General features: G+C 40.0%; 1 pseudogene; it reads right to left on the reverse strand.

The window, feature by feature from the left end:
* Nucleotides 1-27,711, reverse strand: LOC131959471 (melanopsin-A-like; annotated as a pseudogene).
* Nucleotides 27,712-27,826: the final 115 nt, after the last annotated feature.

Here is a 27,826-nt window from a genome sequence, read left to right on the forward strand (position 1 = left end):
TGGCCAATGAGTGTATGTTGTAGTGTACAAAATATGCCTCATAAACTAATTTTCATTTTGATGTCCTCAGTTGTAGTCATATTGCCCCAAAATCAGCTTAGTGTTTGTTAATGGTAATGTTTTAACATATTCAAGTTATGTATGGCAAGATAAAGACTTTAAGACAAAGACTTAAAATGCATTGAGATTAAACTTTTTGACAATGTGTTTTTTAAGGAGCTCCAAGGTAAACTGTGTGTGCAAATTCATACAGGTATATTTGAATTTACTGAACATTCACGCTCACATACTCACACTCTGTGTAATGAATAAAGAGCATGCTCTGCTTTTGACCATAATTAGCAAAAGCATGCTGATACGGAAAAGTACCATTGAGGGAAATACTGAACCACACACACACACGGTTACACACTGTTTCTGCACTTTTAGTCCAGTTGTTTATGGTAATGCTTTTGTCTCCAGCCTGGCAATGTCAAGGGGCTCCTTGGAAACTGGGCTGTAGGTTTTGGTCAATTTCAGGTTGCCATGGAACCCAGGGGGACTGTGCAGTATAGACGGGCTGGATATGGACGTTACAATGACGGATGAAGTCTTAGACGCGGTCCTTTGCCCAGACTCGTCCATCATGTTGTCCAGCTGCAGAAGCGGAGGAAGAGAGAGAGAGATGTTCAGAAGAATGAGACTCGACATGCTGAATGTGAGGCGGCAGCCACCAGATGCTGGTGTGAGGAAATGCAGCAAGGTGGAGGTTAAAGCTGGGGTAGGCATTTTTTTAACAGCGTCATTGGGCAAATACTTCATTATAATATCTCAGCATATTGTAATTCAAGTAGACTGGGAGGAGACTACATTCCTGCACCGTCTCTTGGTTCTTCAGAGTTCCTATTTGCTGTTCTACAAATCCAGATCTGTCCTTTTAGATGGTGAAAGCCTGATCCAATGCCGGAAAAACTGCAGATAATATTTTTATTGCATTGACAACTACTGAGCTACTGCCTATGCTGCAAAGAAATAAGCAAAAAATAAAGACTTCTCAAAGGGCACTTTCACAACCCAAAGTTTAGATTGTTTCAATTGTTTGGTCGCCAATGAATGCTCCAATCGAACTCTAGTGTGGACCAAAACAACTGGTCTGAGACCAGTTGCGAGAGGGGGCATTGCACTGTGAACGTAATCTGACCCATTACATGAAATGGACCAAATTGCAGCAGATTGTGGGCTATCTGCACAGGCATTTTGAGAGATGTTCACAGAGCAATAGGTGCGACATGACTGGGAGAGGACTGACTTGGACTTCTGCTGCAGTCCGATGTTTGCTTGACATCTGAGCCGTCGCTTGGTAGGACACCAGAGCAGGATTACAGCCAGTGTGATCAAAGGTACTCAGATGCGTTCAGCTCCATGTTGCTTTGTTTATTTCTGTGTTTACATTTTCCACCACCAACTTTCCAACCAATAGGAAATAATACTGCAAGTATATTTCCACCATTTTTTAAAAATTTTGTCCACATACAATTATACACTGTGAATTCGGACTAACCAAACGGACTTGGGTTGTGAAAGCGACTCAAAAGAGTCTAAAAAAGAGTCTGACAATAAATCCAATAAAACACAAATTTTAGTGTGTGTTTATGCAAGTTGCTAAAACCTTGAAAAAGTTTGTAATTCTCAAAGAATTGCTGCTATATAACAGCATCAGGATCACAAAAACATAAATAATAGTACCCGTACAGGTTATATTGTATGAACTGAGTGCCCCCTAGCAGCCATAATAATTATGAATGACAGCGATGCCAATTATAAATTATGGAAGTTGCAGTTGGAAGGGTGGGAGAGAGAACAGGGTTTGTGTACAATGTGAAAACAAAAGTAAACAATGTGGTTTAAACATCACTGAACTTCAATGCATTATTTTACATAACTACTTCACTTCTGCCATTAACAAACTTTTTTTTAACTGTCTTTTATTACACCTAATCAGGAAGTTTTTGCCTTTAATTAACCTAGATCAGTGGTTTTGTAGCCTAAATTGAAAGAAACTGCAGCCTTTTTACAACCTCGAACCTTACGTGTATGTATAATGACGTGTGTGTTATAATTAAAACGCTGACGAACGAGCTATTCTGTTGTTTAGGTTGAAGATCTTGTTGGCATGAATGAGCTCATCTGGTGTAAGGGGGCTGAAGACAGAGAGGGGAGAGCTGCAGGAAGACATATTGTATTTCAAATTATAGCATTTGTTTTCACCCTTAGAACTGCCCATCCCAGCTTTAAAGGGGAGAATTAAGTTTCATCAACTGTGCTCTGATTTGGATCAATATAACTTTCCTCCACTTAACCTGCCAGCACAAGACATGAAACAGTAACAGCTCATCAAAGGCATTGACCTGTTGGATTGATAAATGGCTTTCCCCTAGCGCCCTTGATGGAGTGAGGCTGTATCACTCAAGAGCTCAACATGTTTAAGTAGATTTCTTTCAAAAGAATGATACTGTTTTATTATAACTTTGCTTTTATTTATATTTATCACTGTTTTTTATACTGTCAATCGGTTAAAAACAACTTATGTAGTATTCTGTGCATACAAACAACATGTCCAGATAGAAGCAGACTTCAAGGAGGCTTTCAGTTGAAATTTCCAACTGGGAACTCATACATTTTGATCTCCACCTTCAAATGGAATGAACCATCAGATTAAGAGCTTAGACAAATGTATTAAAGTTGTCTAAAGTTCAAGTAACTTATAAAGTGGTTTACTTATTCTTGATAATCTTGAATAACTGTTGGACTGTCGGATGATTACAAAATCAAGACTTAAGTAGTAAAAACCTGCAAATTCTTTGATTAACTTTGCACATACACATAAAGAAAGAAAACTTAACCATGTATAGAAATGGTGCAGTGCTGGATTTAATCTATATTTTTACTGAAAAATAAGCAGCACCTAACTTATTTGTATTGCAATTCCTGATAAGTAAGTCTTTCCTTTTTACAAGAGCAGCTTATTCAAACTTTGTTTGTTCTTAGGGAACGATATTCTTTCCCAGTCAGTCAATACTGTCACTGGGGTCAGTCAATCTATCTTCACAGCTTTTGAAATGAAGACATTGTCCAGTCAGTGGAGGGCATCGAAAAACAGCAGAAACCGATCAATTGAGAGCAGAAACACAGGGTTGGGGTGTGAAAGGTTAAAGTTTTTGATTTTGCACAAAGTTCGATTAATATTGATGCAGGAAATGGATGAACCTGGACAGGATGGAAAACAAGGTTGATTAGACTGACTGGAATGAGCTGGAGAAAAAAAAAGTAAGGGCGAAAGACAAACCACTTTAATTTACTTTTAAAGCAGCTATATTAGATGTGAAAGAATAATTGGGCTGTTAGAAAACCCACACTATTAATGTTAACTTGTTTGTCTGCAAGTTTTATCATGTCCCATGCTCTTGAACCTACCATAGCTGTTCCGACGCTATTGAATGCACCATACCTGTGTATGAATTGCCGTGCTGTGAATCTTAGTTTTCTCTCGATACAGTGGTTGACAGATTATAATTCCCTCGCCTTTTCCAAACATTCACCTGTACCTCTCTGGGTTATTGCTGTGTGTAAATGCCAAAAGGTGAGTCTAATGCAATATTAAAGAATGGGTGACATACCCCTTTAATTAGCCTTAAAACATAAATGATTAAAAACACCTACAGGAAGGACAGAAAAAAAAGATCAAAAACACACACATGGCACAGATTTAGAAGCTAAATGGGGATTTTTTTCTACACAGACAATACTTTCTAGGTAGAGTAAATGTGTTGCTGATTTAATGTTTTCATAGGATTTCACGGGAGTTGTTTTTTTGTAGACAACAAAAAAAGCCCCCACAGAACCAGAGGTAGACGGTCGGTGGATTCTTACGGTCTCAGGCAGACGGCTGGTTGGCGGCAGGCTGATATCCGACATGGAGATGTCTTCGGGCTGCGTCAGGGCCTGAACAGCAGGAACATAAACAGCCTTTAGTGATAGTTATGATCAAAAGCTTGTTTGTACTATTTGAGCCACTAGGTCACATTTTGTACTAAAAAAAGAGTGACTTCAAATCAGGATTTCAACTCGGAACTTTTAAGATAAAAGAGCATCTATCTTAGATCACATCATGTTGCTTACTCCCAAAGATCCCATGTTATGCCAGAAACAATCACATGTGCCAATAAATCTGGATAAGCATCCGCAGTGAAAAATGGGTCACCTAAAATCCAAATAAAAAAACATTTTAATAAATGTAATCAACCTCAACTGTAAGGTGCTGAAAAAGCGAAAAAAAAAAAAGCTTGGATTTTATGACACTGGACTCTCACACAACTGCACTTACTGATTATTTAGACTTTTTATTTTTATTTTTAGACAAATTATAATTTCCTTCATCTTTTCCAAATTCACCTGTACCTCCCTGGATTATTGCTGTGTGTAAATGCCAGAAGAAAGATTATAGACAGATTATAACTTCTTTTCCTTTTTTTTTTTTTTTTAGCATGTACATTTCACATTTTCGCCTAAAATTTCTTTTAGCCCTGTGGCATCAAGGAACATCAGGGACACAAAAGTAACCCTGATATAAGAAAGACATGAATTATCTAATCTAAATATCTGCAAGAAAGCTAAAGCCAAAATGTCAAACTACTCCTTTAAGTCTAAACATATCAGGTAATACAAGTATTTGAGCAAAAGGATACAGTTTCTGTTAAACAAGATAAAATAAAATAAAATAAAAATATGCAGTAGATAAAAATGATTTAAAGTTAAGTCACAAAAAAAGTTATACTGATCACAACGGGAAATGTGTCAGTAAAAATACATTTTCCACATTGACGACATTGTTAGCAAGAGTACCAGTAGGTAAACAGCTTTTATAGACAAAAGTAAAAGTGTGTAAGCTGTGCTCGGTGCAGAGACCGGAGCAGATGGGGGTCAGCGACTCCTCCACAATAAGCCGTCTTCGTATGCAACAAGTGCAGCAAGCTGAAACACAGAGGTGCATCATGCGAGCTGTGGATTAAGTCTGATACTCCCAGATTATTGGATTAGTGTTTGGACTCTCTGTAGCAGCAGTGTGTGTGTGTGTGTTTGCATCTGTACAAACATGTGAGTTACTTGTGTTTTTTTCTATGAACTAAGGTGATTACAGAGAGACGGAAATGCTCCATATATTCGATGCCCCACATAGAATAGCCTGATACATTCTCCTGGTCTTACAGCACGATTATATAATAAGTATTGGGTATATTATATATAATATATAATATTTAATACTTTTCCTCTCAATAGCATTTGCAACAGTCCCGTGTGCCTGAATGAAAACAACCCATCAGCCTCTAAAGCAGCTGTCTATTCTGCCAATGAACGCTGGTGAACTAAGAACAAACTGTCAAAACTAGGCAGTGAATAAGATGAGATATGAATAAAGATTCTGTTACTGCACTGACTGTTTCTCACCTCAAATGTTTTCAGAAACATATTTTAGTGACTGTTTAGCTGTAAAATGAGAAACCCGGCCACCAATTTTGAAAATGCTCGAGCAAACTTTCTCAGCAGAAAGGGGAAAAGGAAAGTTTATTCTGCCGGCTTTCTTATCTTTTACAGTTTCTCCACAATATTAATCCTTCAGAGTCTTGGGCTATTTTGGCCGTTTATATACCACTTTAAAAAAAAGTTTACCATGACATGTTGGTATCAATTTTTTCAGGTTAACATCAACTATATGGCCTGATAGTTGTTGTTTTTTCACTTTGACTTACTGGATCAACATTTGGAACCCAAAAGAAACAAAAAAACATAACATTTAATTTTGAAAATTAAGGTTTTTTTTTTAACTTTCAAAACATAATCATGCTCAATGAAGAATTTTAAATGCTGCAAATGTGAACACATGTTGCAAATATAACATATAAGAGGTCAAAGGAGGCAAACATGTAGTTACATATTTTTATACTAAATAAATTTGGCCTTATCTCTGGTTTTACTTGGCCTATCATCATCAAACAAAATCTGGTATGGAGTTTCAAGTCAGTACTTTAGAGGGACGCTGATGACAGGGGTCGGAGGGTTAAACAGAATAATTTTATAGAGCTGCAAAAGTTATACACACATGGAATTCAAGTTAAAGCCATGTGGTTGTGTTTTTATAGTCTAGAGGAGATGGAAGTGTCCTTTAGTTCTTGAGGTACTGTTTTCTTTCCTCAATCTCTGACTGGCACAGCAGCTCAGAGTGTTTACCAGCCTGGGATCACAAAGTGAAACCATACAGTTACAAAAGGGAGCAAAGCAACATGACTGAACCAGATTTCACGCTGAGGAGTCCCGCTCATAACCGTGAGGAGACGGGATTACAAAAGGCCTCTAACAGACACAGCCTCATACAGTTACTTGCCGTGAAATACCGAACATAAACATGAAGATTATTGACTTTAACAGGGCTCCAAAACAATGTGACCTCACTGCTCAAATTCAGGAGGAGATGATTACGATCAGCCTCGGCGCAGAGACAAAACAGAAGCATGTGAGTTAAGCTGCACGGAGCCCCAGCCTGATAACGCCTATCTGACACTTATTTACTTTAGAAATATGTGACTTTCAGATTGCACAGTTTATTTCACACTAGTGCACATTAAGGTAAGTGCATTGAGAGAAGCCAGGCCCCAGGACTCACTGTGATCTGTGAGAGGTGACATATTGCCGGGTCAGTGGGGTTGAGCGCAGCAGTTCTCTCAAACTCTCCCGTGCTGTGACCTCTCACCTTTGACCTCTGGCTGGCATGGCGCACCTGTTTGACATCACCCGACAACGGACGAATGACAGGCTTCCGAGACGAGCAGTCCTCCTCGACGTCTGAGAAACGAGCCTTTAAGGCAACACAAAATGACGCAAGACTAACATCAGCAACTCATAAGTCAAAGCATTTGTCATTGGAAGTGTAAGACAGAGACATACCAGATTAGATATGAGGAACACTCACTGATTCGCTCTCGGACAGGGAGGAGCTGTGTGGCTTGCAGGGGCCCTTGCCCTCTGATTGGCTGGTGAGGGTTGATCGGCGGGTGGACTGGAAGCTGCTGCTGGTGAAGCGGTCTCTGCCTTTAACACACAGCAGCACCCCGAGGTAGGGAATATACCTGCTGAGCGCCGACCTGAGGGAGAGATGGAGAGAAATATTCAAAATCTGTAATCAAACTTATTTTAATATATGATAGTGAAGTGTGGGGGCCTCTGACAATCCTAGATGCTGAGCTGAATTCCACCTTTTAATTAGGATTTAAAAAGAGCAATCGTAAGTAAATATAGTTGCTATGGGGAATATAATTAACATTGTTGTACAATGCAGCCTGATCGCGTACGAAACATCCCTCTAGTGTATTATATTATATTCTTAAGCGATTGTTTCATGAATACTCATGCACATTAAAATATTCCGATTAATGGAAAAGCAGTGTCTTTTTCTTTTCTTTTTTTTTGGAATGAGGTTGATTTTCGTATAACTTTGGTACTTGTACTTTATTTGAGTATTTACATTTTATGTAACTTTCTACTACAGTTTAGAGGCCATTCAGAGTGAAAGGGAGAGACAGAGGGAAAGGGCTCCGAGCCAGATTCGAGCCGCCCGCTTGCGAGGACTGAGCCTCTATGGTATGCTCTCTACCAGGTGTGCCTCTGGGAACACCCATCTGGGATCATTTTTGCTTTATCTTTGTACAGTGGGAGGAAGTTTGGATTAGTTTAGTTTTATATACAGTCTATGTTGTGAACTGATCTGCTGTGCACTGGCAGGAAACTGCAGCTGGCCCGGACATTCAGGCTGGGTGTGCATGTGTCCAACACTTTCACGAGGACTGCCTGAGGGGCCTGAAGGCTGGAACCAACCGTCCCAGTGAACAGAACTGCCATACAATGTGTTGAGACAAGACACTTTCTCTATGGAAGTCAATATATGAGCAACATTTTAGTACCCCTGACGCCAAAAACTGGGCTTAGGAGTACACAAATTCTAAATAATCTTGTAACTAGTGGTGATGAGACAAAATGGCAAATGATGGTGAGCAGCCAGAAGCTAAAAAATGAACATTGTCTGAGTGATCCCAACCTGGCTGTTGAGACTGGTGGACACAGACAAAATGAAAAACACAGTTCCGCCAACTTCAAGTAGAGAAAGAGCAAAACCAAAAATTCGACACACTCTCAGACCAAAATAAAATTCAATATTTACTTGGGGGAAAGAACTAACAATGTCACAGAAGCAGCAAAATGTGTCACAGCCTGAGGGAACACACAGAAAACTTTACTGAGAGACTTATAAATCCGCTTCCTGTTTTTCATTTCATAAAATGTTTTTTCTTGTCACTGTTACCATCACGATAGATTTTTTTTTTTAAATCCAATGATTTGCTTGCAACAGCTTTTGTTTTCTCTTTATTTATCTTCAAAATAATAATTGTAATGTGTTCAAATTGTATTAGACTTAAATTGTAAAACTCATTCGACCAATACAACCATACTGTGTCAATAACGGCCACACAAATAAAGCAAACCTTATTTTTGAGAAAGGTGAGAGACAGCATGGCTGGGTAAACTGACACAGCATGTTATTTCCACATCATTCATGTCATCTGCTGTCAGTTCAACTCAACACTTGAGTGCCATCCTACCTGTATTTGGGATGTGTTATGGCGTATATGATGGGGTTGTGGATCGCAGATGCTTTGGCGATCACAGCAGGAACAGAGTTCATGTACGGAGTCAGCATGTCAGCATACCTGAGAGAAAAAGGGAGATAAATGAGAGACGGAAATGAGACACATTCAAGGGCAGTGGTGGGTGTATTTTCCTCGTAATTGTAGACTTGAGCTTTCTATAAAAACAGAAGCAGTATAGAAGCAGTGTAACCTCCAATCAGTAAAGCTGTCACACTATTTTAATAAATCCTGTCTTTCTTCTGAGTTATTTTTTCACATGTACACGTTATTTTCACATTTTCATTCATTCAAAAGGCAATCACCAGGTCTGAAAAGTGAAGCCAATGTGGAAATAACTTTAACTTGTATTCTTTTTAAAGGCCAGCAGGGAGCGACTTTACTGGATGCAAAAAGATGTCAGATTGTAAAAAGTTTATGAGAAAATCACCATACTTCTCACTTGATTTATTACCTCATTCAGCATTTTCCTAGCGAGTTTATGCTCTCAACCCTAGCAAGATGATTTGTTTAATTTTGTTAATAATGGTCCCATTTAGAGTAAAATAGGCCAATAAGCAGGGGATGCTTTAGGGCAGGGATGTCCAAACTATTCCACAAAGGGCCGTGTGGCTGCAGGTTTTTGTTTCAACCAAGCAAAAGCACACAGTTTGACCAATTAACTGTCTGAAGACTGAGATCAGTTGATTAACTGAGTCAAGTCTGGTGTGCTGCTGCTTGGTTGGAATGAAAACCTGCAGCCACACGGCCCTTTGTGGAATAGTTTGGACATCCCTGCTTTAGGGGGCTACCTTGTGATTGGCAAGTTGCAGCCATATTGTTGTGAACTTCGACCCTTTTTCACTGTGTTTCCATTTCATGAGAGTAAATTGTCACCTCAGAATATCTTGTTAAGCATCTGGTTGTACTAAAAGACACACACAAGCTAGCGAGTGAAAACCCCAGCTCCACCATCTCCCCCATCTGGCTCCAAAAACAACCAAATTGGTGACAGTTAAAAAGTAAAAATGCCAAACTTGAGGCTGAAAACATTGTTTGCTTGTTTGTTATGACGGGGATTAGCCCTCCCAGAATCCTCACTAATGGTCGGATGCTTTGAGAGCTCCCTCATAATGAGCAGAGACATTGCTGGCTAATCTAACTGTGTAACAATTTGCACTAAAAGTGACTAAATCAGGATTAATGCCCCACCTATCAGACTGCATGTGGTCATTTCTTGCATTTGTCTTGCACTGCTGAACCTGCTGCCTCCACAACCTCGGTCTGATTAAATGTGTGTTAGATGGATGAGCTTAGACAAGAGAAGCTTTAATAACATATTTAACTTCTTATCAAGACTTGCCTCAGTTGATTTGCACGCTAGCTACCTTAATGATCACACACAATCTGGAGCTTTTCCTAAAACATTCAGGGCTGCTCTAAACTATCAGTACTGCTCACTATTGAACCAAATCCCCCCTGAATGAAATGCTTCACAGCTTCACAGCTCTTATTGAGATGTTTTGACATCACTAGACTGTGAAAATTTCTCTGCAGTGGTCATTGACAAAGCACACACGCTTACACACCTACCCAGCGAAGGCAGTGAGAGCAGCGCAGGAGTACGGGGCCCAGGAGATGACGAAAAGCAGGATGACGATGAGTGCGATTTTGGCCATCTTCCATTCACTCCTCATCCTATGGAACCTCTTAGCAGAGTCTCGGTTTCCCTCACACGTGATCTTTGCTATCGCTCTGTCAAACACACATGGACACACACAAACAAACACACACACACACACACACACACACCAATAGACACACACAAACAAACACACACACACACACACACACACACACACACACACACACCAATAGACACAGACACACACACACACACACACACACACACAAACACATGCATGCACCAATAGACACAGACACACACACACACACACACACACACCAATAGACACAGACACACACACACACGCACGCACGCACACACACACACACACACACACACACACAAACACACGCATGCACGCCCATACACACACACACACACACACACGTTAGCGTTGAAACCTTTTTTGGTTTGTTTGCTTTTAGGTTCAAGATAATTTGTAAGTTTAGATGAAATTTGCTATTAAAACATCTTCTTTTTCACAAGGGCTTTTGCTTCTTCAGACAGTGCTTAGCATTCAGGTTGAGAGAGACTTCATTGGAAATCGATAGAAAAAGCCTGACACATTGTTTATCAACAAAACATTGGCGTCAACACATACACGCCACCCGTGTCATGTGAACAAGACACGGGCAGGATTAAACAGTCTGTACCTACCGCGTCGTGTGTCGTATGGCTCTGAAGATGCAGCAGTAGCTGAAGATGATGATGAAGAGAGGGATGAAGAAGACGAAGGTAAAGAGCAGCATGGTGTAGGAGCGGACAGAAGGCGTGAATGTCATGTAGTCCCAGGAACAAGACGTCATCAGACCCTCTGGGACGTAGGCACCTGTGGGAGAGCATAAAGGTTTATTAAAGATAATTCCTAGTTTTCTGTTGGTTTTTATATTATATGACGTCCTGTTGCAGCTGTCTGAATGACCTTAAACTACTTCTGATTTGACGATGAAGATTCACTTTGCACACACACACACACACACACGCTATAAGAGCAAGCAGTGAATTTGCCCTCTGCATTTAATCCATCTCTTTACACACCAGTGAACACACCATGCTTAGGAGCAGTTGGCAGCACATTTTTGCACACAGGGAGCAGTAGGGGGGTTGGGTGCCTTGCTCAAGGGTACTTCAGTCTGTGGTCTGTCAGTCCTGGGATTCGAACGTCTGGTTCCAAGCCTGATTCCTAACCCCTAGGCCATGGACTGTCCAGTTGTCAAGAAAATGATAATAAAAAATGCAATAATTTAATTAATCTGATGGTTAGCTGGCTACACGGTGTAGTGGTTAGCACTCTTGCCTCACAGCCAGAGGGTCAGCATGGGTTCTCACTTGGTCCTCCGGCTTCCTCCCACAGTCCAAAAACATGCAACTTAGGTTTAATTGGTGAATCTAAGTTGCCCGTAGGTGTGAATGAGAGCATGATTGTCTGTCTCTATGTGTCTGCCCTGTGATAGTCTGGCGACCTGTCCAGGGTGTACCCCGCCTCTTGCCCAATGTCAGCTGGGATCGGCTCCAACTCCCTGTGACCCGTGACCCGAGTGCAGATAAGCAGTTAAGGATAATGAATGATGGTTAGTTTAGCTGAATGTAAAAACTGGAACCAGGGAAACAGCTTGCCTGGTTCAAAAGGAGACAAAAAACTTTAAAGCCCCTCTAAAGCTCACTAATTAAAAAAGGTATGTACTGCATGTTTAGTTTGTCCAAAAACAGACTTAAACATGCAGTACATCATTTTTTCTCTAATTCAAAAAATGTTGCAAAAAGACAGAGCCGTCATTACAGTGAGTTTCTTCAGGTTAAGATTCCTTCGGTGTTCATCATTCAGGAGATTTTTACCTCATCTCTTCCTCTCCAAAACAACCAGACCAGGTTATTAAAACTGGCAAAAGAAATTATAACCTAATTGGTTATTTGACTAAAACTGTTTTATAAAGATGTGAGCAGTTTTCTGTTGTATGTAACACCAACTGTCAAGCTCATGCTGACAGTTGTAATATATGACTTTGGGACCTGAGAGGCTCACGTGCAAAAGCCATCAGAAAAAGCAGTTGGAGCTCTCTGTCTAGTCTCTGATGTGGAAACACACACTTGTAGTGTTTGGTATTCACACCACAGGCTTCTTCTATATGGGAGTGCATCCTTCACTTCACACAGGGTCCATCTAGACAATACACATATAAAGAAAACCATACTGTGTCTTCACCTTCACATTTGAACACTCAACACACACACACACACACACACACACACACCAATTTGTAAATATCATATAGCAGCAGACTTTCCTTCCTTTTCTCCAGACACGGAAGGAAGCCATAAGTCACTTTTATTGCATGTTGTGTTAGGTGTTGTGGCAGTTGAGGCTCTAAACCTCAAGCGAATGTTTAGTGGAAAACAGCCACTGTCACAGAGTAGATGAAGGGTGACAGAACCTACCAGTGTAGGTGTCAATAAGAAAAGTAGTTGCTGTTTGAATAAAATAAACAATGTGTCTGACCTTCTAACGTTGTGGTCCAATCTGTCTATTCAGTGGGAGAAAATACCTCTTTCATGTGAGATGGAAAATAGAAAATAGAATAAGTGGTTGTGCAAAAGAATACATTGCAGAATAGAAACAGAGCCCATCAAGTTGCTAAATACTATTCACAAGAAAATAATTATAATTCACACATTTTGAAGATTTGGTGGCATTACTGTATACATAAATATTTCTCTTATCCTTCTTTTTTATACTATATGATATTATATGATACAGTATTATATATTATATTATATGCACTGAATTTTACTGAGATTGTAGAGCCTATTTATGGACAACTGGTATGGGTCAGTTTTAACCTCTTACTATTCTTACCCAATTTTTAGATGGACATTGGCATGAGAGACAGGGGATGTTCAAGGGGAGATAAAAGGTCAACAGTAGATGCCACATAGAAATGGTTTACAACATCTGAAAGCTGGGAACCTGAAAATTAATTTCATATGCAACTTCTGTTTTCTGTGTGTTAAATTATTCTAGCTGGGAATCAGAAATGAATTAAAATTTGTTCATTAAAATAAAAAGTGGAGTTCCTCAGGGCTCTGTACTCGATCCTTTGCTGTTTTCTGTGTCCCTCATCAATAATGGGTTTTCATTCAGCTGACAAACAGTTGAACATTCCCTTGACAATTTGACAGCCTTCATGAGTGTATACATTAATTCATAAGTGCATTAGTGTGGGATTATCATAAATTACAGTTCCAAACACCTACTGTATTTTGTTATAATTTAGCTCATGTTTGGATAGGTACCTTGAAGTAAAAGTTTGATGATGGAGTTCTGATCAGGAAGAGCTGCTTCCTGTTATTTTATGTGAACAGATCAGTACATGGTGTCACAGCACAAGCTGTGCTGGCAAAATGATTAGTTGGTTATTGAAGGACATTCAATTAGCACCCCTCAAACAGCCAATAAAAATGAAAATGAAAAGTGACAAAATGTGACCGTGACAGCAATTAAAGGTCAGTATGACTGCGAAAAAAGTGGAACAAAGTTTTGCTTCATAAGAAAGACGGGCCAAATCGACAGTTGTTCTGTTGTTAAGTCAGCTGAGGTGATCGGCCCCTGATAATTGATTTTGTATGTAATGTTTCTGGCATGTTGACAAAAGGCAATGTCACATCTATTTGACATAAAAGTACAACTTCAAGCTGGAATTTGACATGTTGACATATATAAAAACCAGGAGAGACGTACAAAGACCGAGCTAAAAAAAAACACCTAAATCCTTCAGAAGAATCACACTGATTAACAGTGACTGGATATCCAGGCCTCTGGGTGCAGATGTACTTACTCCAACCAAAGAAGGGGGGCAGGCTCCATCCGGCAGAGTACACCCAGGCAGCAGCCAGGATGCTCAGGGCTTTCCTACGAGACATCACCCCCAGGGACGCCAGAGGCCTGGTGATCACTACGTACCGGTCCACCGCAATCACCATCAGTGTCATCATACTGCAGATACCGAACAGCGCTCCACAGAAGGCATACAACTCACAACCTGGAGCAGGAGAGGTAAAAGAAGTAGAACAGAGGAAGGACAAACATGTTTGCTCCTAAGAGCTTTCAGAAAAAATCCATTATCTGGCCATAAATCCTGCAACTCTTGAACAAAAGCTGGAAACAGAAGACTGTCCTTCCAGAAAAATAAACCCATGGTCGTTTTTTACAAGTAGCTTATACATACTGATGGAGTAAATAGGTCAGGTTACATAGTATTAACTAGTATAAAAAGTCCACAAAGGGGGGAGGTGAATATGAATCAAGTACAATTTTCTAGCAAGATAAACTTGTTCGAATTCTGCACAAGTGGCAGATGAGGTTGCACAGACTATGACAGTTTCACTCAGCAGAGACTATTGGGGGGACTATTAGATACTTCAAAAGTCTCCCATTGATGTACATTTTAAACAGATTAAAAAATGTGTAATTTATTGTTTTTAACTGTTAATCATGTGATTAATCGGCACACATTTGGGTCATTTTCATGATGTTCCAGCAGGTGCTAATTTCACAGCCATATTTTTATTCATAGATTCACAAATGTTAATGAAGAGTCTAATAATATAGAACATTTGTTTCACACAAGTCACCTCATGCAACACAGTGTTGACAAGACTCCTAACAGGTTTTCTTTTTGTTCCATAATGTGCTGTTCTTGAGGGTTTATCATTATGCTAAATATATCCATAATGTATGAAGGACTGTGATCCCACATTCCAGCATATTTTGAGATACTTGTGCAAGCCAATACACACACGCACACGGACAGACAAAACACAAACACTCAATCATCACTTTATCAGCTGCTGTCCCTTCAGGCTCCGAGTGTATGATTACCACCAACCCGTCACACATCATATGATCACAGCACCGAGCCATAATATCCGAGCACAGGGGAGAATCTGAAGTGTGTCGCCAAAGTGAAGAAACTTAAACAAACACCGCTCAGGCAGTTGAGTAAATCGCAGCGGTGTGTGTGTGTGTGTGTGTGTGCGTGTGTGTATGTGTATGTGTTTGACAGCTCCTGTTGGGTTACTGAAGCTAATGAAGTCCAGATTTGCTCCCAAAGAACACCAGACGTTCTCCAGAGAGGAACAATATTTTAAAGTCCTGGGGCATTTTTTGTCCAACAGAAAAGTTCACATCACGGGGGTCAAGTCAATATAACAAGTATATTAAAAAAAATACCAGAAATGGAAAGGAAATTTAATAAGGTCATGCAGTTGTTAGGAACAAATCTCTTTAGGAAGCACTAATCAATAAGTGGAATTCCAGCCAACTGGAGTTTACATTCAGTTTCATTTGAAAAATTAGATTTATTTTAAAAACTTTAAGAATTGCAAATTAAGTACTTTGCACATGGCAGAGGTGTTAGTGTATTATATCATGGTATTGTGTCCTTCGCAATAGTTTAATGGCACCTGACTGGAGAATTAGCACCATAAACTCAATAATCTCAATGCACGCAACTCCTAAATCATGATCTAATTGGATACATGGAAACAAATAGTCTATAGTATCAGCTTATTACACAACATGAAACAAAATACAATGTACATTTTGAATGCTAGATTGTAAGCTTCTTAAACAGATAGAAATTCAGACTATGACTGTAAAGCGGATAGTATCCTGCATCTAATTACTGTGGTTTTCTTGCTGACTAATTCACAATCACTTCTAAATTTTGAAATCTAATCTCTGAAAGATTTGAAATGTGTCACATTACAGAAGCTAAGGATGCTTGTACACGGTTGCCCATAAAGTTGGAACAATCTTGTTTTCAGAAACAATCCTCTGTTAAATGTGGTTTCATTTTCATTTTGATATGTTTGGGAGAGATTGGTTAATACTGTTTTGAGAAGATATAAACTTTATGTGTCAAGAATAAATCATATAGTCACAATCATTTCATGGAAAGAGGTAAAAAAATGTTTTATTCCAACTTTATGAGTGACCGTGTAGATATATAAATGTTGGAAAAATGTCAATCAAAAAAGTGAAAAAAATCAGATCAACAACAGGTCTGGGTATTGGTGGTAAACCTTTATATATTAACAGAAATAACCCTTTATCAGGTAGTACAGAACTTCTCCAATGAAACGATACCTGCCTTTTTTCATTTTTGTACCGAGATCTAGACAAAAAGACAATTACAGCAAGCTAAGTTGTTTATATTTAGTAATTTAGCTGCTGGCTCTCCATGCTTTATACAATTCCACTGCTTGTTTGGTCATCAGTGCAAAACCTTTAGTTGGTAATGTCTATTTTACATTCATTCGTTTTCTTTCAGTTCAGTCCACACAGATTAAAAAATAAACTTTTTCACATTCTGCAGTCTCAAAATATGAACTACTTCACAGTTATTTCTTTTCAGCTTTTTTTTTTATTATAATTAATGCAGGCCTGTTTTTCAGACCCCACAGTTGGCTTTTGCTTTGAGATTTCTATTCACTCCATTAATCCTTGACCTCTCCTATTATCTACATCTCGCTCGCTCTGCAAGTGTCTTTTGGAAAGGATGGCTCTAGGAAGCGGTTTCCAAGGTTATTAGGGGGTTGACGGTGATTTATAAAAAAACAAAAGGGGCGTTTTACAGTAACTGCCTTTGAGAGTACGTGGACAGATCTGACAGCTCTAGGCTGTCTTCATCAAGGTTAGGATAGCTCCTGGAGGAAAACACAGTGCTCCGACTATCAGTGTTTGATCAGAGGAGTATGCTGCCTCTTTTACCACCTCTTTATCTCTGTTCCCAGTAGGTTGCATGCTGATGTTCAGCTACCCTCCATTGTGTACTTGTGTGAAACACACTAACAACATGCATTCTTCCTCAATCTTTGTGATCAACTTTGGTTATGGGATTCAGCACAAAAGGGGTGACAGAGGATGTCAGGTATGTGTGTGCAGAATCTTAATTGAACTGTAGGTCACATTCAAAAGGGTAGGCAACAGAAACAAGTCCCTGTGGAATTTAGAGTGTGTGTCTATAAATGTTAATGATGTGTATGCAGAGATAAAAGTGTGTACATAATATCTTTAATATGTGTTAAGGTTGTTGTTCTATGACATACTTTGTGCACGTTTTTAGTGTAAAATGTCATGTAGGAAATCTGAAACATGTTACCTTTCTTTCCAAAGATCCACCGCTTGTGCATGCTGGTGATGAAGAAGATGGGTGTCTGAGTGAGACACATGAGGAAGTCTGTGACTGCCAGGTTAATGATGAAAATGTTGGATGGTGTCCGCAAGCTCCGGCTCCTGTATGTGCACGCACACACACACACAGCTGTTCAAATATTTTCATTAATACTTGACGATGAATAAATCAGGCATCTCATTATCACGTGTCACTGTCACAGATACATACTAAAACGTGCTGCTGAACAAGGGAATAGAGGAAGCTCATTCCAAAGAATTGTACAGTAAAAGTACCTGCAGAAAGCGTAGATGACCAGGAAGTTTCCCACCATGCCTGTGATGCCCACGACCAGGATGACAACACCGATGGTGTAGTGAGCGTGGTCGGGAACGTCTACTGTTGGAAACGGGTGGTGTGGAACCAGAGAACCCTAGCAACAGGAAAACAGGGAAGAAAGGGTTAATGTGTGTTGATAAAGGGATGGCAAAGTCATGGTAAAAACAATGCTGTTTTCACTGCACGTCTCAGGATCATTGCTGTGAAGGAAAATTGATAGATTAAATTAAAAAGGAAAGTGAAAAAGGAAATTGGATGTTGAAATTGACAAATTGATATTGTGAAACAGTTACTCTTCAAGACATGCCTCCTAATTCACAGCTTGAATCCAAAATGCATGCCCTTACATGCCGATCAACTCATTATCATCATTATCATCTGGAGAAGGCTGTGACTAAGCGTAGTATCTGCAGAGTTTGGAGTGAGACCAGGCATTAGAGTCTGGAAATGTAGTATAAAGACCGGCAAAGTCTGCATACGAAGGATGTCGGGGTGGAAATTGCTGTTTGTGTGAAACCAAAAATCAACATTGAGTTATTTTAACTTGACACTATGCCATGTGCATAACTATGTATATATACCTAGAAACTTGAAAAAATACAACTAATATAGTTATTTTACCTAAATTAACCTTTTCCTAAACCTAACCAAGTAGTTCTGTTGCCAAAGCCAAACCAAACTCCGACCGTATCATCTTATTAACAACGTTTCAAACTGTGACTGTTATATTTCGGTATGACGACGTGTTGAGCTTCTGTGGGTCGTATTGGAGGGTTGGAACAAACGACCCATGTGCTTGTAGGACAAAAACATATTTGCTCCGTTTTTTGTTATGTAGTTGTAGTAGTAGTTTTTACAAGTTTTTTTAATTTACTAGATTATTTACTTTATATGTTAACTTAAAATGTGATATGTTAATGTTCTTTTGAGAAAATAAAATTCAGATAAAAATTCAGATAAAAATCAGATATTGCTGGTTTGATCTTTGATTTATTTACATTTCAGTTTTCCTGTTTTCCACTTTTATTTTACAGAATATAACACCAGAATCCTTTTTTATTTTTAACATTTATGGGCTGGTTATCATAAATGATAAAATTATGATTATATTTTATCACTATTGAGAACTTTTTTTCTTTCAATTTTAGTACTCAATAAAAAAAGACAAGTGCCTTTCCACAGTAAGCTCTAATTTGTGTTCCAGCCCTTGGGTTTTTGTCATAAAAAGGGTCATATAATTGACATTTCAAGCCGTAAAACTGTTCTGGACTAAAATAACTCAGGATGTGGTTTGGTGGGTACAGATTGAACAGTGTGACAGTAAATGAAGATAAAGGCCTACAGTGTGAGGAAAACTCACTCTGGAGCCCATTCACCACAAATATGCTTTATAAATAATAACTAAATAAATAATGAGAAAGACAATTTGGGTGATCGGTTTGTAGTGTTAGTATGAGTAAAGTTTTGAAGATCATGAAGAGATTTACTTCTATCAAACTCAACCCAACAAAGAAATTCTACAAGGCCGCTGACAAAGTTTAAGAAATCTGTAATTCACGAGGTTTCAGAAAGTCACATTTACACCAAAGAATAAGTACAATGCCTACTCTTAAGCAGGGTTAAATAGCAGTGGTGGAAGATTTTTGAATTTTTAGACCTTTACTGATAAACAAAAGAAACAATAGCGCAATGGAGGGAAAAAAAGAATGAAAGTGCGTCATTCGCTGAGCAGGTTAGTGTTTAAACTCTGACTGCCTTTGCAGTCCAAGCGACATGATTCACAGGGAAACATTTTAAAAGCTCTAAGACTTCACATGAGTCTGTTTCTGCTTGTTAACTCCTACACAGTTGAACTTTGCACCGAAGGGACCTTGTTTTTCCCACACACATTTTAGCAAGGCATGATGTAAACACTCATAGAAACGGACATCATACAGGGGAGGAGGAAGCACTCAGATCGTTTGATTACGTAAAAGCAGCACAGTGAGAAATATTGTTCCAAATATTCAAAATGTATTAATTGCACAAAAGCATTTGCATCAAATCATACTTGTAGTGTTGCATAAAGAGCAATGTTTTAATCTTAAATGTAGTGGCTTATAAATAAAAGTACTTGTACATTTCTTGAGAAAGGTTGCCCTGATGTACTTGGAGGACAAAAATGACAAAACCTGCCACAAAATTGCATCTTCCTATAATTTTCTATTTTCAGTGGGTTAAATGTTTTAACCAACTTCAGTCTCATAACAACCACATTTTCATTATGTGGCTTACATATTGCCAAAACACCACAGAAAAAAAAAATGCTTTTTCTGTATAATAAAATGCTTGGGGGATTTTTTTCTTAAAGTCTGGGATTTGTCAATGATTAGCACCAGTTTTGATTCTGATGCATTGCATTAAACACTGCAGTGCTTCATAACACAGCAGCACTAACCATGAAGAAAACCCAGCCTGGTCTCACTCCCAACTCATCAGAAACGACACTTAGAGTAGCTGACTAAATATAAAGAGCACAAAGGTGCGTACAGGGTGGGTGTGAATGGAGAAATGGGTCAGAAAACACCTGGACTTTGATCCAGCGGACTGGTGTTCATACCCAGTGTGAAACCAAGAGTCTGTCTTGGTATCAGAAGTTAACATCTGTAACTGCGTCCAGTAGTAAAGTGCGGAAGTAGTTGTTTTTAAGCCCTACCCTGTTATTTTACCCTAACATTAGTCAAGTGGTTTCATTGCCTTTTTTTGGCCAAGTCCGTGGCCTATAGAATTAGGAAACAGACTTGTTACTAGAGGGTCACCGGTTCGCATCCTAGGACTGACAGGCCAAGGACTGGAGCGCCCTTGAGCATGGCACCTAACCCCTTCAAGCACGGTGTGTTCACTGGTGTGTAATAGAGGATGGGTTAAATGCAGAGGTTGATTCCAGCAGGGGGTGCTGACGAAGGTTGCAGAAGCATTTGGGTCCATTCATTTCAATACAAGATGAGAAAATTTCTCACATGATTTATTACCACAGATTTTTTTTTTAAAGACAACACTATGGTCTCAATCGCTAGTAAAAAAATCTTCTTCAAGACAATTTGATGTAAATAGTGTAAATAATGGCCCCAATTTAGAAGAAAATAGAAGATAAAGAATCGATTTTGGGCGTGGCTATCTTTGATTGACAGGTCACTAACAAGGCGAGCCGTCATCAGGAGAGAAGCAGAACAATGGAGGTTTACCGGTTTGGCCTCATAACTTTGACCCTTTTACACTGTATTTTCATTAATGACAGTTTATTTGAACGTTTTGTTCATTAAAATGGTCTTGTTCAGCATTTGGTTGGACTAACAGACACTCCAAGGAGTCGCTGTTCAGTTTTCTGAGGTAAGTAACATACATTTTGTTTTCGTTTTTTGGCTAGCTAAAATGAACATCCCAGTTAATGCTAACATGAATTAAAAGCGGCTTCACTCAGTCCAGTTGAGGTGTAGAGAGGTGTGTAGTCAGTGTCGTCAGATCCCTCTCGCTCCTCCACAGTCCAAATGTGGTCTGCTCGCTGTTTCTGAAAACAAGATGGCCACGCAAGATGGCGATGAGCGTAACACTGGTTCCGTTGCCTCAAACGGGCCACAAACCAATGGGTGACGTCACGGTTACTATGTCCATTATTTATACAGTGTATGTGTGGGACTAATAAATTAATCTTAATGCTCAAGTTCATTTTGAAACGCCACTAACTAGCAGAAACTGACATACCGTCACAGACACATCCAAAACTGATGCTGCCTTGACTCAGCACTGGTACCACACACTGAGGGCCCTGAGGCGAGTATTTGCCCCCAAGGGCAATCATGAGAACATGACTCAATCTGGTAGAAAATAAAAACTACATTTTGAAGCCAGGGATTTAAATTGAAATCCTGATATAACAAATGCATGATATTATGCTGTAATGCCAGTGGGTTAACTGGGAACATTTTGTCTGTATTTTGGCGACACTGTTTATTATAGACTTATTATAAGAGCTGAGGTTGAACTTCCAAAATAAAAAAAACAAAAAACAACCCACACTCTTACCAAAATGTACGTCATATGTATTAACAACAGCCACAATGATTGAAAAATGAAAAAGTCAGAAATTATCCCAGTGATGCACAGGGGTTAAGTGCAGTAAAAATGCTCCTCTGTTTCTTGTAAAAGCTGACTTTATCAATAAAAAGGTTTTTCACTTGACAGCAACCATTTACTTCTGAGGAGCTGCTGCAGCTCAGAGCACACGGCTCCACTTGAGAATTCCTTTGAGACATCGTGACACACTCGCTTGCATTAACACTTTTCCTTTTGTCTCTCAAGCACACACACACACACACACCCACACACACCAACACACTCTCCTTTGATTAATCCTGGTTGCTGCATTTGAGCGTGCATCTGTGTGTTTGTTAAGCATCTGTTCCAGCAGTCCTACTTTTCTGCAGAGTCATGAGCTTGTGTTACTGATAAGGAGCACATTTGAATAGTGTGGTGAAAAGTGATGGAGTGGTTATGTAAGTAACTGAGTGAAAAGGTCGTGGGGATGTGTTACAGAAAGAGGGGAGTGAAGGTGATATGCAGATGTGGCGTGTGTGTGTGTGTGTGTGTGTGTGTGTGTGTGTGGAATGTAAACACACTCAGATCCAGTCTGATGCTGTCATCTGTGACGGGGTGGATCACACTCAAGGTCTCCCCTCCCTCCCTCCCTGCTTTGTTTCTTCCTCCGTCTCTTTCTCTTCACATCCCTGCCACTCTCTCGACTGGATCCTTGTCTCATCACTTTCTCTCTCTATCGCTGCTAATTCCCGATCCCTGCTAATTCCCTCCGTCACATCTGCTCCCTAAATCTCTCTCTCGATCACTCCTTTCCTTCCTCTTATTTTCTCTCATTTCCTCCGGTGGCTCGGGCTAGATTAATGCTGATCACACGGTGAGAGAGAAGGCGAGGCAGAGTAAGGAGCATTGACGTCTCCTCTTGGATGGTAAATATCGTAGTGGACGGTAATGTCTTTCTCTCTCTCTCGCTCTCTGACTGTGAGCTTACGTTGAAGCCAAGGTGGCAGCATTTCTGGCTTCATCAGCACGGAGCAAGTAATATAAATGTAAATGGTCTTTTGGCTGCCTAATGCAGAACAGGTAAAGATAAATATACTGAGAGAGAAAGAAGACAAAAATTAGGCATATAAGAGAGAAAGAGAGAGGCAGAGAGTGTATTAAGTGAATGTGAATGAAAAAACACATATATAAACAAGCATAAATAGCTGTGCATGTGCTCATACACTTGTAAGCAATTGCACACAACCCTTTGTCACAGCTGACTAATTTAATAAACATGGCTGAGGGGCTTCCCTTGAAATAAAAAGTATTCCATAATAATCAATGCACTGGCTTGTTCACAGAAGATAAATGTATTTTCATTAAGAAAATGTCTGCAGCCGTTCAGGCTTCATATTACAGCAGAGAACATCGGGACAATGTGACTGAGCCATAACAGGAAATGAAGAGCTCCACTTGCATGAAACCAAAAGGTGATAACTCAATATTGTACCATTGGTGCTGACAATTTTAGATTCTGATTGGCTGGAAGAGATCCATGTATTTCTAGTAACACAGTGTAATCAAAATGCACTCTCAATGCACATTTATGACTCAAGAACCTCTCATGGTTGCAGCGCTTCACAATTCTTAAAAAACCCTATTCTATTGACTGTTTTATATCATCATTGACTGCTGATTTCTCACTCCTCTTCACATGCTGGTAGAGGATGCTAGTTTTGCATAAAATCACATAGCGCAAAGCACTCAGCTCGGCTAAAAACAAGCCGTACCTTGTCTGTTGCAGGCCACATTTTGAGCCTTTCTCACCGCTCAACAACAGACATCTTAAGATACATTTGGCCTTATTTAGAACCATAGCAACATCATCAACATCAACACAATCAACATCAGAAAAATCACACCTTACCTAACTCAACATGCCACTCAACTCTTGACACAAGCTGTCGTCATCTCAAAACTTGACCACTGCAACACCCTCCTGACAGGCCTGCCAGCCTGCACAGTAAAACCGCTTCAGATGATCCAGAACACGGCGGCGCGCCTCGTCTACAACCAGCCAAAAAGGTCACATGTCACACCGCTGCTCATCGAGGTCATCGAGCTCCACTGGCTACCTGTTGCAGCCTGCATCAAATTCAAATCTCTAATGCTGGCCTATAAAGTTGTCTTCGTTACTGCACCCAGTTATTTGAACGCCCTGATACAGGCATATGCTACCTCACGACCTTTTCGCTCTTCGAATGAACGGCGCCTGGCTCTGCCACCTGTTCGCAATCCAAACTTTTAATGTCTGGTTCCCTGTTGGTGGAATGCACCACCAGTTCCTACCAGAGCAGGGGCGTCCCCCTCTACCTTTAAAAAACTCCTGAAGACCCAGCTCTTCAGAGAGCATCTTCTCTCCTAGCACCACAACAATTCACTTATTGCTGCACTAATGGCTCTTATTGCACTATACCTTGATTGTTGCCCTTTTTCCCCCTGTAAGTCACTTTGGATAAAAGCGTCTGCTAAATGAACTGTAAATGTCAATGTAAATACCAGATATACTAGATTCTAGTCAATTTAGGCACAATACGAGATGAATGATTCCCTTTTTCGTTATCTTTGCTGTCATGTTGACTGTAAGGGTGCTGGGAAGGACAATTGAGTGAGATTCAACGGCTGTCTGTTTGGGAGGAGAGAGAGAGACAAATTGGATAACCTTTCGTTTCCGATTGACAAATCAAAAACAGGAATGGTTTGAGAACGTAGAAGAATACCAATTGACTCACAAAATAGATTTTTCATTTAATTTGTTTGCACAATTAAAATTTTGTGTTCTTGCAAATGAACCTGTTTCAGTACTTGATTGTTATGTATTATCAGACTGAATTCTCAGGAATAAAATCTAAATTTAAATAGTAATTTACTGCCATTCTACCAACTTGCTCAAAGTGTGTGGGTTGTTCGCTCATTAATGCACAGCATGTATGCTACCTTGCTAATGTTCTGACAGGAATTTTGTGATGCAATAATAATTCATAATATTTTTTTTATAATGTATAACAAAACATCACAATTATAGTGATGTAGCCCTTGTAATATTCATATTACAATCTAGCTTTCTACTTTTTGACACTAATAAAATAGAGAAACAGCACAGTGTTTGGCATTGTTTATACTTTTCATAGATGTATAAAGAGAAATGGATACAGTGTTGGAGGCGGTACTCCATTCATTCCTATGAAAACTGCTCAGTGAAGCATGGAGCCAGCTTCCTTGTATACAATGACCTGGATCTTCCACATCTATGGGGCCATAGATAAGGTGAAACGGGGACTACCATCAGCTACTTCCGGTTCAGCGATCCACTCACTTGAATAGGAATTAACTGATTTAATCGTACGACTCTTCTTGAATTTCCAAATGTTATTGGACCGAAAAAAACATATTCTGGTAGTGAAATGAGTCATTCCAAGGGGGCTGGTAGACTCAAAAAAATGTGTGCCTATTCATAGATGTCTCTTTCCCAATGTAAATCTATGGAAAAAAGTATTTTGGGCTCAATGTGATCACATGGTGCTGTAATTACAACATGTGGCCGCAATTAATATTTACTTCATAGCCTCGGGCTCTACCTGGGGGCAGTTGCTCAAATTTGGGGATATCGCCCCCAAAAATATATTATAATAATTGCCTTGCTGCCTTTCTTTCAAAAGCCTAGAGACTTTATATTTTCGATAAAAGCTGCACTAACTGCACAGCTGATTATCTGCCCTCAGAAACTGACACACGTCATTATCTAGTCATTAATCAGCCAGTAAGTGGTTGTCTGCAATTTCAAAGGCAAAGCCATTTGTTTAGCAGCACACAAACTCTAATCAACTGAAGAACAATGAGAGGACCTGACCACAGAGGGCCACCAGCACACACAACCACACTGTTCCATGGCCCCTTTTTTTATACACACATAAATTCACATATATGCACACACATGCACACCTAAAAACACAAGCATTCCTAAACTGGAACCACGTTTTTTAAATTAACCAGAGATTTTAGATTTGATAGATGATGAAGAGAGAAAAAGCAACAAACAGTGGTAAAAGGAAAAGAGGGCTCTGGAGAGCAACACTGAACATTTTTAAAGAGTTTCTAAATGAAAACCACACTTATAGCTGAGCAGAAGATCCCATCTGCCTCAGTAGAAGCTGCCCTCGGGCTCAGCTTCAGTATCAGCTTTCCCAGCACTCCCACCATGAAGGCCAAACCACAAAGGCTACTGAGACTGAAGCCTGCAGGACTGAACTTCAAAGTCCAAACTGAACCATTCACACTTGTTGAATTTACTCTTGCAGTGCACCCATGTGTTTCTCAGTATGTCTTTCAAACAGCTGTTTCTCTCTCAAATCAGAGCCAACGTCTGGGCTCCTGAGGCGAAGTTAATGCACTGTACTTTCTGTTCATGCTCCGTATTTTACGCACAGTGCAGAGGTGGGTTCACCGCTGTATAGCTTTACACATATGTGTAAAAGGATTTCCCTGAAGGCTACGCGTAAACTAATCCCCACTCTCCGACTCAGAGGGAGACAGAGCGAGATGGAGTCTCGTTCATCCATGAAACATGGTAATGAAAACATTCTCAACATCTTAGACTTTCCAGGAGTGAAAATAAAACTGCAGAGGGGATCAGGATGATGTCAGCGTTGGCATGATTACACGCCATCAAATTAAAGTAAGAATGAATTGTAAATTACAACCAACAGTCTAAATCAGCATCAAAACCAGCTGTTTTCTGTTGCCTTGCTGCAAACACAATGTCTGAACTGAAGTTAACCTGCAGCCTGCATGTGGCAATTTAAGAATGGGACAAAAATGTAGGTCTTGTGAGGGATTATTAGGGCACCGATTGGGATTAAATGGGTTCATTTAAACGCCAATTTCTGCAACACCAGGTCACAAAAAAATCACTCTTTTTTTCATTTTTCAGATGCGGTCCATATAATCACCACAAATTCCTTTAATTATGTGTAATACAGCAACGAGAATTTATGAATGGTATAAGTGACGCGCGCGCAGATGTTGGCACAAAAAGAGTGATGCGCATTTTCACCACAGAGCTGACAGATATCTACAGCCACAGCAGCTATCTGAAACAGATTTCAGACAATCGCCTACTGCAAACTGGAGAAAAACGGGAATGATTTGTGCTTTATTCCAACCTTCAATCAGCTCAGCTGGTGGTGAATGATTGGAGCGCAGACGCGCAGTAGGAGAGGACGACGTGAATCATTCATTCACATCTCGCTCATTCACACCTCCCGCATACGGAGTTGCTCAAATTTTATGAATGATCTGGTAGAAGAATGAAAACTTTAAAAAAAAAGAGACCAAAACAGGTTCTTTCTTTTTTTTCTTTCCCAGATGTTGCGTGTTGGTAATTGCCGCTCTGGATCGCCTCGGTTACGCACCACTGCGCAGCGCACAGAAGCTCTCCAGTCACGCAGAGACATCTAAGAAGCCAAAAACAAAACAAACAATTTAAATAAGAGCAGCAGCCGGATACTCACAGCTGTAGCGACTGGAGCCAGCTCCAAGAGCCGGTGCGGGCTTATGGAGCTGATGTTCCAGGGTGCCCGGGCGGTCGGGTCCGATGTGGGGACCCCTGGTCCAATCAGAAGCCTAGAATCCATTCCCGCTTCACGCTGGTTGATGAAAAGCGCTGGTGTGAGAGAGAGAAGTAGACCTGAGAGGTGTAGGCTCTATGTGAGGTGGTCTAGGAGTCCAAGTGGGCAGTCACCATCGCCGCCCTGCTCTCATATCCCACCCTAACAGGACTACTGGTAGTACAGCAGCTGTGG

The sequence above is a fragment of the Centropristis striata genome, chromosome 21 (genome assembly GCF_030273125.1).
Source record: "Centropristis striata isolate RG_2023a ecotype Rhode Island chromosome 21, C.striata_1.0, whole genome shotgun sequence".
Taxonomy (NCBI): Eukaryota; Metazoa; Chordata; class Actinopteri; order Perciformes; family Serranidae; genus Centropristis; species Centropristis striata.